Below are 10,281 nucleotides of genomic sequence, written 5' to 3' on the forward strand. Positions count from 1 at the left end.
TCTATGTTTCATTCATGTGTCATTCAATCACTCATCTGTTCATAGTGTTGAGTGTTCATCAGGCACAAAGTGAGAGACAAAGCACCATATGTTCAAGGAAGCTGAGAATATTTTTCCAAAACTTGTTGATGAAAGAGCTCACAGGTGTGGTTTCGTGTGGCATTTGATGCAGGCAGGAGTGAGAGATTGGTCCTAATGACCTGATCACCATCTATCCTTAGGCTTTTGTTGGGCTTGTCCATTGAGACCTCAGTGCTTGGCAACTAAATGTCAGGTTACCTTCTGATTTAGGAGCAATGACAGCAGCTCTCTGTTTTGGTCCATGATTTCCAAGTTCCTGAATTATTGAGTAATAAAGATGCTCAGATTCAAGAGTTAGAAGGTAAAAAAGTTTATTAGAAAGTAGAGAGAAAGGAAAAGGAACTTCTCAGGTGGGGAGGAACTTAGCATAGAACTGAGTTGAGTATGGCTTTGTTGTGGGGGTGGGAGGGTGGGTAGAGGTAGTGGGATATTTAAAAAAATGAGTTTATGTTTGTTTGTTTTTGGGTCACACCCGGCAGCTCTCAGGGGTTACTCCTGGCTCTAGTCTCAGAAATCGCTCCTGTCAGGGTAGGGGGATCATATGGAATGTCGGAATTCAAACCATCGACCTTCTGCATGCAAGGCAAACACCCTACTTCCATGCTATCTCTCCGGTCCTCAAAAATGAGTGTTTAAAAAAAATTATTTTTTAAGTTTCTTTATTTAAGTATTTATTTAAGTTTCTTTATTTAAGTTACAAACACATTTGTAATTGGGTTTCAGTCATAAAATGCACACCCCCTTCATCAGTGCAACTTTGGGTGGGTCTCTGAAAGGCCCTTTGCTTTCCTTATCAATTGATAACAGCGATAACATTTGATAAGGATGATAACAATGGATAACAATGTAGACATTTGAAAGAATGTTAAGATCCTACATGCAAAGATGCAAGAATGAAACCTGGTTGAAGTCCTTTGGGTTGGGTTTGGCCGTTTGATTTAGGCATTAGTGATTATCTAGTGAGTCTAAACTCAGTAGCATAATATTAGAGTTTTTGGAAATTACAGGAATGTTTAAAATGTGACTGCTCCCAGGCTGGCTAGGAAAACTGAGGTTTCAGAATTATTGGGGTATTCAGCAGTTAGGAAATGTGTCAGGGACTAAGTAGAAGCAAGGGGGATGGTTGAGCTTTTTCTTTAAATGATATATAAAAGGAGAATATGGAGAGGGAATAGAGTTTGACTTGACTTTATATTCATTTCTTATGTAAGTGCTGTTTAATGTGCACTCAGAGCATTAGTATGTTCAGAGCCATAAACTAGCTGAGGTTCAACAAAGTAACTACAACCAAGAAATGAAAAATGAGCATGCTCTATTTCTGCAGAATTAGGTTTGAATGAAAAAAAGTGGTAAATAATGGATACAATACAATTGAAATAAAATTGAATAACTGAAAACTACAATGAGAAATGGGGAAAAAAAGTTGTTCAAAGATAATCTTATCTATTACAAATGATGATAAACTACCATTTTTAGTACTGGAATTGTCTAGAAAATAAATCAGAAAAATAAAAAGTAATTTAAGATTAAAAAAGGAAGAAAAATCTAAAATGCTAAATATGCAGACAAAAAGACAAAAGAAAAGTAAAATAATATATAAACTTTGACAGTTTTCACTTTAAAAAATAAGTTTTCTTGGTCCAATTTCCAAGTTATTGCCTCATTTCATGTGGTCTTTGGAGGAATTACTAAGAAGTGTTAATTTGCCCTTTTTTATTTTAGCTACCGAATTTTCCGGCGTATAAGACGACCTCTAATTTTGCAGTTAGAACATAGGTTTAGGCCTCTATTCTCTGTATCAGACAGAACGTTCCTCTGCTGCAACTGTATGTACCACGTTGAGCCAATCACAATAAGCAAAGGTCCAAAGGTTCTACTGTAATAGACTTCTTCTCTGACTCTGGTCCACTTGAGCAGGCTTTTTACAGTGTAGATTTGGTATAGAACATTGTCTAATTTGCATGCATAAAAAGCCTGCTTGGAGTGGCTAAGTTAGAGAGGCAGTCTGAGCAGCCTGGCAGTGATTGGTGCAGGATCGAGTTGAAAAATTTGCTTCAGGGCCCGGAGAGATAGCACAGCAGCATTTGCCTTGTAAGCAGCCGATCCAGGACCAAAGGTGGTTGGGTCCCCCGTGCCTGCCAGGAGCTATTTCTGAGCAGACAGGAGTGACCCCTGAGCGCCGCTGGGTGTGGCCCAAAAAACAAAAAACAAAAAAGAAAAAAAAAAAAGAAAAAGAAAAAAAAGAAGAAAAATTTGTTTCATGGCAATATTCAGACAATTTTTGTTTAGCGGCATATCGAAACATTTTTTGGGATATATTCGGCATATAAGATGACCCCCGATTTCGGTTGACTTTTTTTTTGTTTCAAAAGTCGTCTTATATGCCAGAAAATACGGTAATTCATTTACCCTTTCTCCCCAACGTTTTCATTCAAATCACTCAATTTGATAGATCTGTGTTGAGTGCATGAGTAGTTTATAGGATCAGGTTCTAGATTATATGCCTGGAACATCTTATACCAGGAATTTACCCCTCACCCTTTCAGCATAGATCCAGGAATAGTCCCTAGCACTACAAGGAATGACTCCCAAACCAACAATTAATACATAAAAATATTTAAATACTGTGACTGATTCTAGAGATTCTTGACTAAAAGAGAGCGCTGACAGCATGAACAGCATTCTGGAGACAAAATAATGACAAACACTAGTGGGAAAACAAACTCTATAAATCATTTTTGATCATTTTGTTTTTTTGAACTCCTCTTCTAGTATTCACATCTTTTTTTATTTTTATTTTTTATTTTGGGCCACAACTAGTGATGCTCAAGGGTTATTTCTGGCTATGTGCTCAGAAATCCCTCCTGGCTTGGGGGACCGTATGGGATGCCAAGGGATGGAACTGCAGTTCATCCTAGGCCAGTGTGTGCAAGGCAAGCACCCTGCTGCTTGTGCCACCACTCCAGCCCCAACATCTTTTATCTTTGAAATCTTTCATCTTTTTCTACTTTATTCATCTTTAAATCGGGGCTTTCATGCCAGCATTGCATGGGAACTTCTTAGAAATCCAGATTTTCTAGGACAGTGAAGGAAACACTATGACAATAGTAGGAGATGATCATTCTGGAGAAGGACTGGGCAATGAAAAAAATAAAGTGATATACATGATAACCCATCAGGAACAATATTTCAAACCATACTATCTAAAAGGAAAAATTGGAGTTGGCAGAGAGAGATAGAGAAGAACTAGAAGAAGGAGGAGGAGGAGAAAGAGGAGGAGAAGGAAATTGTCTGCCTTAGAGGCAGTCAGGGGAAGTGGGAGGAAGGAGGGTTGGTGGAAAAGGAGAACATTGGTGGTGGGAAACGTGCACTAGTGAAAATTGTTGACTGTTTGACCATGACTGAAACTCGATTATGACAAACTTTGTAACTGTGTACCTCATGGAGATTCAATTAAAGAATCTATTTATGTCTTTCTTCTTTCTTTTTTTAATTTGGTCTTCTTCCAGCAGAACCACACAACTTGAATCATCTTGTTCTGTCTCATGAATTGAGGGGTAAAATAAAAATGAATGAATAAATAAAAAATGGATAAATATGAACAGGACAGAACAACGGCATGAACATTGAGTGGAAATAAAAGAAAATCAGACTTAAACACGAAACCCAAAGCCAACAACAACAGAATTGATACCCTATCTACAACAAGGTAGACACAGAGGGAACACTTACTTAGCACTCCGGGGTGCAAAGGAGGGAGATATGGGACACATGATGGGAAAACGGGTGAGGAAGGACAACCCTGGTGGTGGGAATGGCCCTAATTCATTGTTACTATGTACCTTAAATACTACTGTGAAAGACTTATTATTCAGTTTTGGTCACAATAAAATTGATTAAAAAATTAAGTTAAAGAAAAGAATCTATAAAGAAAAAGAAAAACAGAAATGCAAACTATCATACCCCTTCCCAGTCCTACTGAATCAGGATCAGAGTCTAGAAAAACTGGGATTTCTATTTGATTTTTGTCAAATGAGCTCCCCAGATATTTCTGATGTATTATGGATGTGACCCCCCCCCCTGCATTGTACTTCTGCCCAGTTTTTCCTGGCCATTCATTTTCCATGAAGCACAGACTTCACTGTAGAGATAGATTCTTCAATATTTTGCTCTTTCTCAATCCTATAAATAGCATCCTCAACTATCCTTATGGGATATTTTTTTTTTCCACTTGTCATTTCTACAGAAGGTAAAGTCATGGCTGACTTCAATCCAGGTTGCCCAAGTTCAAAGACACTAAGTGTAATAGGAAGGAATTAAATCCAGATCAGGTCAGTTTGGAAGTCCTTGCTCTTTTGTCTACATCATTTTTCTAGAGCACAATGTTTACTCAATTCAATTTTTCATACATTGGAACTCAACTCTTCTGTTTCTTACCTTATATGTTTATATTTCTTTTCTCTTGCTTCCTCTCTGCTCTACATTGTGACACTCTTCCTCATTTAAACATCATTTTCCTTCTTTCCCTCTCTTTTCCTTCCGTTTTTATTATCTTTCCTGACCCTAGTTTGTCTTACCAACGTTCATAGATGTCTCTTTCCTTTGTTTTGTTTTGTTTTGTTTTGTTTTAGCTATCAGGTCACCTTATTTTTCTTTCATATTTTGTAACCTCTTACTATGTTACTATCTCAGGATTTTTTCTTGCATGAAGTACAATCTGAGTCTCTAATCATAATCTCTTCCTCAAGCTCAGACTCCCGAGTCATTTTTTTCTGATATTTTATTCAACCTTAGCAGATGGAGCTGGTTGTCTTTTTCTTTAATTCTGCTCTTTATCTTGATTAGTGGTTTCTACACAAAAACCATCCAGTGAAAAAAAAGGAAACCCTGTACTCTTCCCACTCTTTACTATCTATTTCTGATTAGCCCCTATGATTTGCTAATATTTTCCTAAAATATCCCTCAGATCTGGCCCTCTTCAGTATCCTCCTCTAGATCATAGGCACTTTGAGGGTAGATAGTATATTCTTTTACTTAAATCCCTAAGTCGGTCTCATTGTTTTGTATGATATAAACATTGAGTATAATAAGTGAGTATGTTGAGTAGTTATAGGGCATAAACAATTGTTAAAGGAAGAGGGAAGAAATACCAGATGGTCTAAAGGTAAGTTAAGATAATTTATTGACAGTCACGGTGACTATTAAAATGCTTGATGAATTATTAGTCACAGGGGAACAAGGGATAGACCTGAAAGACATCAAATAACGAATCAAATGATGGTCCCTGTGGTCTCCTGTTAAGAGGAAGAGGTATTTCCACATCTCAAGAATCAAGTAGTACAATCTTTTATGAGACTAGAAAATCATTGTAGGTCTCATAAATTTCTCTCTCCTCATTGTTCCAAAGGCTTAATTTAAGATGAGTCACTCCATAAATCTAGGCAAAGATGACTAATGATTATAATAACAACATCATAAATTATATAGTGCTTTTCCTCCAAAGGAAAACTGTATTTAATTTATTCTCACAATATTCCTCATTGGTTGTTAGGGCCAGGGATTATTACCTCTATTTTTCATCTACCAGGGCATGGATATCTACTTACTGCTTATCTTTTACCCTCATTATTTTTTATAAACTATGCTTTCATTTTCAAGTTTAGCCTTACATCCTACTGACTGTAATCCTACTTTATCTCACCTTCTTTAGTCCCCAAGCCTCTTGTTGGTTTTCTTTTTTTTTTACTTTGTCGTACCATATTGCACATGTTAATAAGAAAATATTCTAATTTCCTTATTTTCTAACCCAATTCTCCATAAATGCAGAAAACCTAACATAAAGGGAATAAAATCATGATGAAATGGAGGCTCAGAGATGTGTTGAGGTGTGTAATACTAGCAAGAGTGCAACCATTCTGCAACTCTCTACAGCTTCACATTTCTTTCAGTCAAGAAGTTGCACTACAGTGCAACGTAACAGTAACATACATCAATGTTCACAATGGGAAAACTATGCAGGAACCCACCATACATTGTGACTCAAAATCCTAGTTCTTAAGATCCAACCACCACCAGACACCTACATAACATCTTTGACTAGGACTTTGGAGAGTAAATACTAATGATGTTCAAGTGACTTAGAGAAACTTAGCCCATAAAAATCAAAGGATAAGATCATAGAAATGAGAAAACTTCAAACAGAGATATAAAAGCAGAAAAACATGGTAAGTGAATTGAAAACCTCACTGGAAAACCTCACCAACAGAGTAAGAACTACTGAGGGCGGAATCAGCAAAGTAGAAGATGAGCTACATAATGACTCCATGCAACAGAAAGGCTGGAAAAAATCCTCAAAGAAAGCAAATAGACGACAGTGTAATCCTCAGATAAACTCGTAAGAATTATTGGAGTTCCAGAGACCCAGGAAGAAAACCCTCATGAAGAATCAAAAGTTAAGAATATCATTACTGAGAACTTTCCTGTGCTATAGTACATGTAACCGCATCCTCAATGACAGAAGAGTACCAGCTGAAAGAGAACCAAAGGAAAGCACCCAAAGACACATCCTACTCACAATGATAAAACCCACAGATAGGAATAGAATATGGAAAGCAGCAAGATCAAAAATGGAAATTGCATACAAAGAACAATATGAAAGATTTATAACAGATGTATCACAAGCAACTATTAAGTGGTGGCATATAGAGAAAAAACTCAATGAAATGAATGTTTTGTCAAGAATACTTTACTCAGCCAGATGCATATTCAGGTTACACAGGTTCACAGATAAACACCATTTCAAAAACTTGACAGAATCAACTCCAACCTTAAAAAAAGAGCTGAAGGCTCTACTTTAAGGCAAGGCAGACCCACCAAAAACACCTAGCTCCTACAAAAAGATGACACTCAATCCCATGAGAATCGTTTATTAATTTCAATGGACTGAATGCCCCAGTTAAAATATAAGGAGTGGCAAAATTGGTCAGAAAACTGAATCCTATATTTTTTCTGCTTAAAAGAAACATAATTGCATATTCAGAACAAACATAGACTCAAAGTCAAAGGTTGGAGGACAATCATTCAAGCAAATAACTTCCTTAAAAAGGCTGGGTTGGCCATACTAACATCAAAAAATACAGATTTTAGTCTTAAAAAGCTAATAAGAGAGAGATGGGCATTTATTACTAAACAAGAGATGTGTAGAGCAAGATGAAATCAAACTTCTAAATATATATATCCAATGATGGGTAAGGTGAGCAAAATACTTAACACAACTGTCATAAACTAAACAAAGTCATCAATATCAACACAATAATAGTGGGAGACTTCAACAATGCCATGTCACCTCTTAATAGGTCAACCAGACTAAAACTTAATAAATATATACTGCCTTTGAAGGAAGAAATAGAAGAGTGTGTGTATATATCATATACATTCTATACAGAATACACATATTATATATACATATATAAAATTTTAATTTCCAGAACCTTGTATATACATTATTCTTCAATGCACATGGGACATTTTCTAAGATAAACCATACAGTAGGCCATAAAATATACCTCCACAAAAATCAAAACTATAGAAATTGAAAATTAAACAGTTCAATGATAAAAAACTAGTAAGAGATGATTTCAAAAAAGAAATTTAAAGATTCCTGGAAACAAATGAAAATGAATATATAGATTATCAGAATCTATGAGACACAGCAAAACCAGTATATAAAGGAAAATTTATAGGTATACAGTAATTTATCATAAAGGGAGAAAAGGTCAATATAAATAACTTTGTGGCACAGCTTAACAAATTGGAAAATGAACAATAAAATGAGCCAAAAGCTGGCAGGAAGTAGAAAATTGTAAGATTGAGAGCAGAAATTAATGAACTAGACACCAAAGAAAATCCAAAAGTTCAATAAAAGCAAGAGTTGGTTCCTTGAAAAAATAAGCTAGTTTGATAAACCATTAGCAAAGACTTGCAAAGAAAGGAAAAGAGAGAAACTTGAATAACCAGAGTCAGAAATGAAAAGGGCAGTCACTACAGTTACTACAGAAATTCAAAGGGTAATCATAGATTACTTTGAGAATCTCTGTTTCACAAAACAAGTTAACTTGGAAGAAATGGATAAATTTTTGGACTTCTACAGCCTTCCAAAATTGAACCAAGATGATCTGGAATACCTAAACATATCTATTACTATTGAGAAAATTTAATGAGTAATCAAAAGACTTCCAAAATACAAAAACTCATATTCAACTCCAAAGTCGAACCAAGATGATCTGGAATACTTAACCATATCTATTACTATTGAGGAAATTTTATGAGTAATCAAAAGACTTCCAAAATACAAAAACTCATGTCACTAGTAAATTGTTTCAAACCTTCAAAGAGAATCTACTGCCAATTTCCTTCAAATGCTTCCAGGAAATTAAAAAAAAATAAAAACTCCCAAAAGGTTTGTATGAAGCTAACATCAACCTGATACCAAAAGTAGATAAAGATACAACAAAAATAAAGAGAATTATAGGCTCATATCCTTGTTGAAAGCAGATGCGAAGATCCTCAACAAAATTCTAGCAAATAGAATTCAACAATTCACCAAGAAGCATATTTATCATAACCAAGTAGGGTTCATTCCAGAGATGCAAGGATGGTTTAACATATACAAGTCAATCAATAAATACATCATATCAATAAAAGAAGAAACAAAAACCATATGATCAATATCAGTAGACATCGAGAAAGCATTTGTCAAGGTCCAGCACGCATTCATGATAAAAAAAAATTTAAGATGGGAATTGAAGGAACTTTCCTTTATATTGTCAAATACATTTATCACAAACCCATTGCAAGCATTATACTCAATGGAATAATCTAAAAGCTTTTCTACTAATATCTGGCACAAGGCAAGGTTGACTCCTCTTACTATTTTTATTCACTACAGTACAGGTAGTATTTACTATAGCAGTTAGGCAAAAAAGAAAAAAAAGAAAAAGAAAGAAAAGAAAAGACATCAAGGAAATGCACATAAAAAGGAAGAAGTGAAGCTTTCATTGTTTGCAGATGAAATGATACTATATCTAAAAAATCCAAAGACTCCATAAAAATTGCCTCTTGAAACAATAACTTATATAATAGAGTAGCAGGCTACAAAGTAAATACATAATACCCATGGCTTTTTATATGCAAATAATAATAGAGAAGAAATAATTAAAAAACAGTTTTTTCCCACAATTGTGCCTCAGAAAATGAAGTATCTTGGAGACAACTTAACTAAATAAATATAAAGAAAACTACAAAACTCTGCTTCAAGGAATAAAAAAGCACATGAGGAAGTTGAAAAGTATACCCTGCTCATGGATTGGGAGAATTAACAACATTAAAATGTCAATAATTCCCAAAGCATTGTACAGATTTAATGCAATCCCTATAAAAAGTCTCATGATATTTTTCAAAGAAGTGGGTCAGGCTATACTGAAATTCATATGAGGAAATATGTGCACAAGTAACTAAAGCAATCCTTGGCAAAAATAAAGATTGGAGGAATCACTTTCCTAAACTTTGCACTGTACTATAAAGTAATAGTCATTAAAACAGCATGGTATTGTAATAAAGACAAACTAAATGGAATAGACTTGAATATCAAGAGATAGACCACACATACTTACCTGGCAGGGGAGATGCCATGATCACGAAGGTGGTTTCCCCAGGGCGAGTCTCACCCATTTCACTCCGGGTGTGCTGACCTCTGCGATTTCCCCTAATGTGGGAAACTCGACTGCATAATTTGTGGTTGTGGGGGACTGCGTTCGCGCTCTCCCCTGAAAAAAAGAAAGAAAAAGAGATAGACCACAGGTTTATGAACAATACATTTTCAATAAAGGAGCAAGAAATAAAAAATGGAATAAGGCAAGTCTCTACAGCTATATGCTTGGTCAACTACAAGCAAAATAGAATGCTTGTCTAGAGTACAGGTGGGGGCAGGGAGGGGAGGAGGGATATTTGGGACATTGGTGATGGGAATGTTTCACTGGTGATGGGTGTGTGTGTCACATTATATGACTGAAACCCAACCACAATCATGTTGGTAACCAAGGTGTTTAAATAAAAAATATTAAAAAAATTAGATTTAGAATTAGGACGTCTTTTTCTTCCTGGTCAAGACTGATGAACTGAGTGAAATAGACAGCTTCCCCA

The 10,281-nt window shown here is 35.5% G+C and overlaps 1 non-coding gene across 1 annotated transcript; it reads left to right on the forward strand.

Annotated features, from left to right (window-relative positions):
- The first annotated feature begins 9,744 nt into the window (after positions 1–9,744).
- LOC126021651 (U1 spliceosomal RNA) lies at positions 9,745–9,908 on the forward strand. The gene has a single exon (XR_007500148.1). It is a non-coding gene; the product is annotated as a U1 spliceosomal RNA (small nuclear RNA).
- The last annotated feature ends 373 nt before the right edge of the window (positions 9,909–10,281 follow it).

The sequence above is a fragment of the Suncus etruscus genome, chromosome 10, assembly GCF_024139225.1.
Source record: "Suncus etruscus isolate mSunEtr1 chromosome 10, mSunEtr1.pri.cur, whole genome shotgun sequence".
Taxonomy (NCBI): domain Eukaryota; kingdom Metazoa; phylum Chordata; class Mammalia; order Eulipotyphla; family Soricidae; genus Suncus; species Suncus etruscus.